Genomic DNA, 9467 nt, shown 5'->3' with positions numbered 1-9467 from the left:
CTGCGGGTCGCCATCCGCAGCATGGCCATGTTGGGGAAGATAACCAAGAACTGGTCGACGCCGATGGCCGTCACCCGCCAATCCCACTCCCCTTCGAAGAGGTGAGGGAGCTCCGCCTCCAAGATGGGGATCGACAGCGTGTCAGGCGCCGCCGAGATGATCGCCGCATCGGCCACCAGCGGGGCACAGACCTCCTCGCCCTCCGTCTCCACGTAAGGAAGGCAGAAGAATCCCTCGCCGGGGATGGCGTTGCCCATGATCTGCAGGAACAGAGGGCGCCCCCGCGTGGGACAGTACGCCGACGCGTGCCCCTCCTCATGGCAGACGATGCACAGGGGCTTGAAGTGGCACATATTTTGGTAGTGCCCCACCCTACCGCACTTGAAACACTCCGGCCCGTCGGCCTCCTCCACTGGGATCGGAGCGTCAGCCGACCCCTTCGAAGCCGACGGCCCGGCCGTCAGCTGCAGCGGCACCGAACCGGCCCCCTTTTGCTTCTGCTTCTTGGCCAAAGGATCCCCGCTCCGCTCACCGCCCGGAGGGAGCTAGGACTCCTTCCTCTTGAGCTCTTTCTTCTGCTCCAGCCTGCGGCGCCGATATTCCTCCTTCTTCCTTTTGTGCTCGCGCTCCTTCTGTTGCTTCCGCTCTTGCTCCGCGAGCCACCATGGAGGCGGCGGCCCCCAGCCCCCTTCCTCCGCGGGCATCACTTGCGCCTTGGGGAGCGCCTTCGCCCGCAGATCCTGCTCGCGCTGCCGATCCGCCGCCGGGATCGGAGGCGACATGGGTGGCTTGTCACCGCGGCGGGTACCCATCCTCACAGCAGTGGCAAACGAGCAGGAGAGAGGTGGGGGAGGGGCAGAACGGTGAAGATGACGAGCGAGGTGCCCGAATCGCCGCACCTGAGAATGGGATGCGGGAAACCCTAGCGGCAGATCTAGGGTTCCCTTCGGCACCCACAACCACCTATAAATAGGAGAGGGCGGCCACGCAGCCTCCTCCGTGCTGGGCCCGGGCCGAAGCGCAGGCGCACAGCAGGCCACCGGGCCAGGCGGGCCAGGCCCAAGCACTGAGGGGCGCCCCTGCACCCCCACTGGCAAAGAGACGGGCAGGACCGCCGGTGGGCCCCCCAGCCCACCTCCTGGTAGGCTGGGCCAATCTTCCTGGCCCAACAGAGAAACGGGCCCGTCCGTCGGCGCCCCGAAAACCCTAGCCAGGACCCGCGATTCCCCGTCACGGGCATCCCCGTCGTCGCCGTCGCTGACCCCTGTCTGCTCCGACGAGCTCGTCGGGACCGGAGGAGGCTCCGCCAACACCAGATCGCGGCGACCCACCTCCGGCAGGGCACACGAGCGGCCCTCAGGCCCAGCAATCACCCCCATCGGCGGACGCCAGATCCGCGGCGCCAGGCGGCGCCCGCCGTGCCCACCAGGCGCAAAGGCACGCCAGCGGCCGGCCATGAAGGAGCCCCCAAGATCCTCCGCACGGGCGACAAAGTCACCCACCGAGCACCCCGCACGGGGCCTCGGCGAACCTCCACCACCACCACTTACCTGGCTACTAACCTCATCGTCGTCGGCGTCGGAGTCGACCCCCTCCAACGCCCAGAACCTACTGCCGGAGATGGGCAGGGCGAGGGGCCGCCCCCTGGACAGCACGCACCATCGCGCGCGCCCCTCTGCTGGCCGCACCGCCGTCCAGCCATTCGCCTCCGCCGCGGGGCAGCGAGCGGAGTCGCCCGCGGAATCGCCCCCCGAGTCGCCAGACCAAAACGCCATCCCAGGGCTTTTCTTTTTTCCTGTTCAAGCCTTCAAGGTGGACTTCACCCATATATTCAAGTTGTACCATATGGTTTGAATGTACAGCGTTGAATCTGTGATCACCAAAAGCACGCGTTCATGCACCCCTAGTTGGCTAGTTGTTACCACGTCCAAAATCATGTTATACACCATACTTAAACACCATCCTGTAGAGTAGAGGAGAGCCTTCACCTCCACACTTCTGACTAACGGCAATGGTGTCACGACCCTCTTACTCGATTCAAGCAACCATGGCGATTACAGGCGGATCCCGCTAGGGTTTGAGAGGGAGAAAGGGGATCGGGAGGTAGCAGGAGAGGAGATAGAAGGAGAACAGAGAAGGGGACGAGTAGTGGGTTCAGTCTATTACAATTCCGTGCCTATCTCCACTCCCCCGTGGGCTACTTAACCGAACGCTTACAGTTCCCAGGTCGATGGGTCGAAGAGCTTGTTGGGCTTCTTTCTTCTCTTGAGCCGCCCGGTGGTACTGGTGGGCTCTGGACGGGATGCTGATGCAGTATCAGCCGTGACATCCCCCCTTTCCTCAGACGCGGCTTGACCCCAAACCGCAGCTCCTGGGAACCGGCTCCGGAGCTCGAAGAAGTCTTCCCACGACGCCAGCGCCTCTAGCTGAGACGACCACTTGATCAGCACTTGAGGAATCTTCGATTTGCCTTTTGTAATCAGGCGCCTAGCCAGCACCTTCTCGGGAAAGTCAGGAGGCGAGTACGGCAACGCAGGCTCCGGTAGTGACGAAACCGTTTCAGCGCCCGGTGGCAGTGCTCCCCTGAGTAGGGAAACATGGAACACCGGGTGGACTCGGCTCCCTTCCGGCAGTTGCAGGCGATATGCCACACTCCCAATGCGCGATGTAACCTGGAAAGGGCCAAAAAATTTGAAAGACAACGTGTGGTTAGCCCACGCTGCAACAGAGACCTGCACGTATGGCTGCAGCTTCACGAACACCCAGTCTCCCAACGAGAAGGATCTCTCTGATCTTTTTTGGTCCGCCTGGTCTTTCATTCATTGTCGGGACCTTTCCAGATGTTGTTTCAGCAAGGCTGTCATAACTTCCCTCTCCTGGTGCCAGCAGTTCAGATCGGCTGGAGCTGCCATCTAGGCATTCACAATCCCAAAATGGCGAGGAGGCCATAAAGTACCTCAAAAGGAGAAGCCTGCAGCGCGGAGTGTGGAGCTGTGTTGTACCAGAACTCAGCCAGGTGCAGCCACTGAAACCATCTATGCGGGCAGGAGTGTACAAAACATCGCAAGAAAGTATCCATACACTGGTTTACTCTCTCGGTGGTGCCATCTGTTTGTGGGTGGTACGCTGAAGACATTCATAACTCCGTCCCAGCTTGACGAAACAGCTCCTTCCACATGTTGCTTGTGAAGACCCGATCACGGTCCGAGACCATTGCGTGAGGAAGTCCGTGCAGTTTGTAAACGTGGGTCATAAACGTTGTAGCCACCTGAAGCGCTGAGAAGGGATGTGCCAAAGGAATAAAATGTGTGTACCGTGTCAACTTATCCACCACCACCATAATGCAAGAATAGCCCCGAGAGTTGGGTAAACCTTCCACAAAGTCGAGGGTGATGGTGTGCCAGGCATGTGGAGGAACTGGCAGGGGTTCCAGCAGTCCCGGGGTACAGATCGTTTCTGTCTTTGCTTGTTTGCAAGTGCCGCAGTTCAACACCCAAGTGACAACATCTTGCCTCATCCCTGGCCAAGCAAACAGTCGCCTTAGACGCTCATAGGTAGCATGAATTCCCGAGTGGCCCCGTTGCACTTGCGTGAATGGCTTGCAGTATCTTTTGTTGCATGGTTGCATTCAGCCCCACCCAGACTCTGCCTTTGTACAATATGACCCCGTCTTTCGCCTCATAATTTGAAGAGAGATCTCCTGCTGCACTGTGTTGCTGTAATATAGCCTTGGCTTTGTCATCGTTTTGATATCCTTTCACTACTTCCTCCAGCCATAGAGCGGTAGCTATGGTGATTGCTGTGATTTCCACATCTCTCCGGGATAGGGCGCCTGCCGCTGTGTTCTCAATTCCCTTGCGATACACCACTTTGTATTGCAACCCCATCAGCTTGGTGTAGGCGCGCCTTTGCCACGGGGTAACTAGCCGTTGGTCGCTGATATGAGCCAGAGCACTATGGTCAGTTCGAATGACAAACTCAGAATTTTGCAGATATGAGCGCCACTTCTCCACCGCCATGAGAATAGCCATGAACTCTTTTTCATAGGTGGACAGACCTCGATTCCGGGGACCCAAAGCTTTGCTGAGAAACGCCAATGGGTGTCCCTCCTGCATGAGCACCGCGCCCACCCCATGATCAGACGCATCCGTTTCGATCTCGAAAGGTTTGTCGAAGCGGGGCAAAGCCAGAACAGGAGCAGTGATAAGTGTTGTTTTCAAGTGTTGGAATGCTTCTTCAATTTCCTGAGCCCAAACAAACACTGCACCCTTCTTCAGCAAATTGGTCAGGGGACGACTGATGAGCCCAAAATTTCGGACGAACCTACGGTAATACCCAACCAACCCAAGAAACCCTCTGACCTGGCGCACCCTAGTTGGCGTCGGCCACTCCTTTACTGCTGTGATGTTCTTCTCATCAGTCGCAACTCCCTGAGCACTGATCACATGACCCAGGTAGGTCAGTTGTGGTTGAGCAAAAGTACACTTGGATAGCTTTACCTTAAGTTGATGTGCTTCCAGTCTCTCGAACACTTGCCGGAGGAGGCTGACATGCTCTGTTAGCGTAGCACTGTGGACAAGTATATCGTCGATGAACACGAGCACTCCATGCCTTATCAAATCAGCCAGTACATAATTCATGCCTCCTTGAAAAGTTCCCGGTGCCTCCGATAATCCATAAGGCATCACCCTGAATTCATAGTGGCCCAAGTGAGTCTTGAAGGCAGTTTTGAACACATCTTCAGATGCCACTCTGATTTGATGATACCCCGCCCTCAAATCCAGGGTGGTGGACCACTTTGAACCAGCCAATTCATCCAAAAGCTCCTCTATAACCGACATCGGGAACCTGTTCCTGACCGTGATAGCGTTCAACTGTCGGTAGTCGACGCAAAATCTCCACGACAAGTCTTTCTTCAGAACTAGCAGCACTGGCGAAGCGAACGGACTGTAGCTGGGTTGTATGATGCCCTGCTGCAACATCTCCTTTATCTGTCTTTCTATCTCATCTTTCTGAAAGGGATTGTACCGATAAGACTTGATGTTGACAGGCTAGGCTCCCGGTATTAAGGGGATCTTGTGGGCAAATGGCATGGATGGAGGTAAGCCTTTTGGTGCTTCAAACAAGGCCTGAAATTTGTCGATCAATTCAGCCATGGGTGGAGGCACACTTGCTACTGCTTGCCCCTTCTGCTTTCCATCCACTGCCTGCAGCTGAACCATTTGGTCTATGCCATTACATGCCACCAGGAAGTGAAGCTGGTCCAACGACACAGGATGGCACTCCTCGGTATGAGGCTGGATCCCACTCAAAGTGATTTTCTTCCCGTGGTGTACAAACGACATCAGTTAGCAAACAGTTCATCTGTCCAAGTACTTAGGCTCATGAGAAATAATCTTACTGGAGAACTCCCAAAGACTCTCTTCAACACTGCATCACTTGTTGCCATCTGCCTCCAACAGAACAGCCTCGTTGGTTCCATACCTCCTGTAACAGAACAGCCTCGTTGGTTCCATACCTCCCATATTAAATATCTCTATTTGAGGTCCAACTATCTTTCAGGAAAAATACCATCCTCACTGGGGAACCTTTCCTCCCTGCTTGAACTTCGACTTACAGATAATAATTTTGTTGGGAGCATACCAGAGAGCTTAGGTCATATTCAGCCACTACAGATATTGACCTTAAATATAAACAACTTATCTGGATCAGTTCCGCCGTCTCTCTTCAACATGTCGTCCCTGATATTTCTTGCCATGGCAAACAACTCCCTCGTAGGGAGACTACCCTTCAATATTGGCTACACACTACCAAATATTCAGGGCTTAATTCTATCAACAAATAACTTTAGTGGCTCAATCCCAACTTCTCTTCTCAAAGCCTATCATCTACGCAAGCTTTACTTGTACAATAATAGCTTTACTGGATTCATACCATCCTTCGGTTCATTGCCAAACTTAAAGGAACTAGATTTGTCATACAACAAGCTAAAAGCGGGCGATTGGGGCTTTATCTCTTCGCTCGCAAATTGCTCCAGATTGACTATCCTGATGTTGGATGGGAACAATCTCCAAGGGAATTTGCCAAGTTCTATTGGAAATCTTTCCAATAGTCTCCAGCAGATTTTTCTGAGAAACAACAAAATTTCGGGGCCTATACTGCCGGAGATTGGCAATCTTGAGGGCCTCAGTTGGTTGTACATGGATTACAATCTTTTCACTGGCAAAATACCGCCACAATTGGGAATTTATATAGCATGGTCTATCTATCCTTTGCTCAAAATTTGCTCTCGGGCGAAATACCAGATACTATTGGCAACCTTGTTCAGTTGAGTTCTCTAAAACTGGATGGGAACAACTTGACTGGAAAGATACCTGGAAGCATAGGGCGTTGTACTCAGCTCCAAAATCTCAACCTTGCTCACAATTCACTAGATGGCAGTATACCGAGGAACATATTCAAAATTTATTCGCTCACTGGAGAGTTGGACTTGTCACACAACTACTTATCTGGGGGCATGCCGGAGGAAGTTGGCAATCTCATTAATCTGAACAAACTTAGCATCTCAAATAACAGGTTGTCTGGCAATATCCCATCCACTCTCGGACAGTGTGTGGTTTTGGAGAATCTTGAAATGCAAAGTAACTTCTTTGTAGGAAGCATTCCACAGTCCTTTGTGAAGTTAGTTAGCATCAAATCCATGGATATTTCCCGTAACAGTTTGCACGGAAAAATCTCAGAATTCCTAGCAACTTTGAGTTCTCTGGAAAAACTCAATATATCCTTCAACAACTTTTATGGAGAGGTTCCAAAAGGTGGTGTATTTGACAACGTGGGTGCAATATCAATCCAAGGAAATGATTATTTGTGTACAAGTGTTCCAACAGGAGGCGTGTATCTTTGTTCTCCACAGGTGGACGACAAGAAACAGAAACACAACTTATTAGTTCTAGTCCTCAAGATAGTAATGCCAACTGTTGTCACTATAATAATTTTGTCCTGTATTGCGACAATTTATTGGAGGAAGAGAGTGCAAGGAAATACACATCTGCAAATAGTCAACGGGCATATAAAGAATATATCATACGAAGACATTGTTAGGGCAACCAATAAGTTCTCCTCTGCAAACTTAATTGGCTCGGGATCATTTGGAACGGTTTATAAGGGCACTCGGCAGTTCAAGAAAGATCAAGTTGCTATCAAGGTATTCAATCTTGACATCTATGGAGCACAAAGGAGTTTCATTCCAGAGTGTGAAGCCCTACGAAATGTCCGCCATCGGAATCTTGTAAAGATCATCACATCATGCTCTTCTGTGGATTCTACCAGGGAAGATTTCAAGGCCCTAGTATTCCAATACATGCCGAATGGGAATCTGGAAATCCGGCTAAAAATAAAGCCCTTGAACATGGTGAAAGAAATATTCTGACTTTAAGCCAAAGGATTAATATTAGTTTGGATGTGGCATTTGCTTTGGACTATCTCCACAACCACTGTGCACCTCCACTGATACATTGTGACTTGAAGCCAAGCAATATTCTGTTGGATAATGATATGGTTGCATATGTTACTGACTTTGGCCTAGCAAGATTTCTGTTCACTACATCAAATGCATACCAAGATAGTTCAGCAAGTTTGGCCTGCCTAAAAGGATCCATCGGATACATCCCACCAGGTGAGACTAAGCGTATTCACAACATGTAGGTTCAGTTTGTTCTTTATAGAGTCGTACAAATACTGCAGGTTCTCTAATTTTATTGTGCTTGTAAATGTAAATGCAGAGTATGGCATGGGCGAAAAGATATCAACCAAGGGTGATGTCTAAAGTTTTGGAGTGCTTCTGTTACAAATGATAACAGGGTGGTATAAGCCTTCACGAATTTGTTTTTTTTTCTCGAATACGCAAGATGCGTATCTTTGTATTGATAGAAGAAGAGTACAAGCATGGGGTTACAACGCTTACAAGGCCATGTACGCACTAGGCATGGTGTACAAGCGAAGGAGCACAACAGACGGGGGTATGCTCAGCCCCACGACAGAAACTAAAGACTAAGCACCGGGGATAATGTTATGTAGTCCGGTGGCGCCCGCTTTGGCCCAGAGGTGCGCCTCGTCCTTGATGGAGTCGGCGGTGAAGGTGATCGATGGTGAAGCTCCGTCGAAAATGCAAGCGTTGCGGTGCTTCCAAATCCACCAAGCAGACAGGATGATGAGGGAGGATAGACCCTTGCGCATGGATGCCGGCACAAAGTCGAGAGAGGATCTCCACCAGAGCTGAAATGGAGTGTCAGGGGTGAGGAGGCCGATGGGCACACGTGCCCAACCGAGGATCTAGTGCCAAACTTGGCGAGAGAAAGAGCAGCCGGCAAGGAGATGGTGCATGGTCTCCTCCTCCTGGTCGCAAAGGGCGCATGCATCACCATGGGGTTGATGAAGCATTTACAAAGAATCTCCATTTACAAAGAATCTCCATGACGGACGTTATGAAGAACTGTATCATACCACTGGTTGGAATAGGCCTCTCTTGCTCCATGACATCACCCAAAGAGCGGCCGGATATGGGACAAGTTTCTACTGAGATCCTTAGAATCAAGCATATGGCCTCGCAAATGGGTGTATGAAGCAAATAATAGACATGACGGTAGCTGGTGACAGAAATTCATGTAAAGACGAATAGTGATGTAATGACTTCTCCATTTTGAAATTCAGTTAGATAGTTGGTGACACTTGTAGAAAGTAACATTCTCTTTTGCCATCTCATTTTCTTTTTACAAGTGAGTAGTATTTCTACACGCTCAATCCAAGTGATCTGAATTAGATTATTTGTGCAAGCAGTGCCAAATCAAATCAAGTCAGATATTATAGTCCCCGCAAAAAAAAAGTCAGATATTCTAGAAGCTGTCTCAGAACCAGATTGAGGATTAAACTTAAACCTCAAATCTGAAGTCTGAACATGACAACATGAAACTTGCCTGAGAAGTTTAACTAGAACAGGGTCAAGGCCCAAGCCCATGCCCAATATGCGTGCCCAGATCAAGAACATAGGCATGGCACAAGCTTGTACCTGGCCGTCCCAGAACCCTCTTGAGTAATAGTTGTAGGGCTACAAACACCGACTGGTGGAACAGCGAGCCAAACATGGCGGCCGGGGGTATCAAAGATAGCCGAGCGAGCAAGTCCATGAGCTAAGATACCCATGGTCGAGAAGATATCTCAGGCTGATCAGAAACAAAGAGGCGAGATTCGTAGACTGAATTCTATTCCCCAAGACGACTACGATGACGTAACCAGGGGGTGCGGTTCCTTTTGGTTGCTCAGTACAACACTTTAGATTCAAGTATATTTCTTTACGGAGGGAGTACTTCGTTGTATAAGTTGACTATGGGCAATTGAAATGAATGTGTAAGTGTATGAAATGTAATGGATTCTTAATTTTAGATGAACGTGTATTTGTATGTGCTGAGAGG

The 9467-nt window shown here is 50.8% G+C and overlaps 1 pseudogene; it reads left to right on the top strand.

Moving 5' to 3' along the window:
* The first annotated feature begins 5086 nt into the window (after positions 1–5086).
* Positions 5087–8621, top strand: LOC123158084 (receptor kinase-like protein Xa21; annotated as a pseudogene).
* The last annotated feature ends 846 nt before the right edge of the window (positions 8622–9467 follow it).

This window comes from Triticum aestivum, chromosome 7B, assembly GCF_018294505.1.
Source record: "Triticum aestivum cultivar Chinese Spring chromosome 7B, IWGSC CS RefSeq v2.1, whole genome shotgun sequence".
NCBI lineage: Eukaryota > Viridiplantae > Streptophyta > Magnoliopsida > Poales > Poaceae > Triticum > Triticum aestivum.
This window is presented reverse-complemented; position numbering and strand designations above follow the sequence as displayed.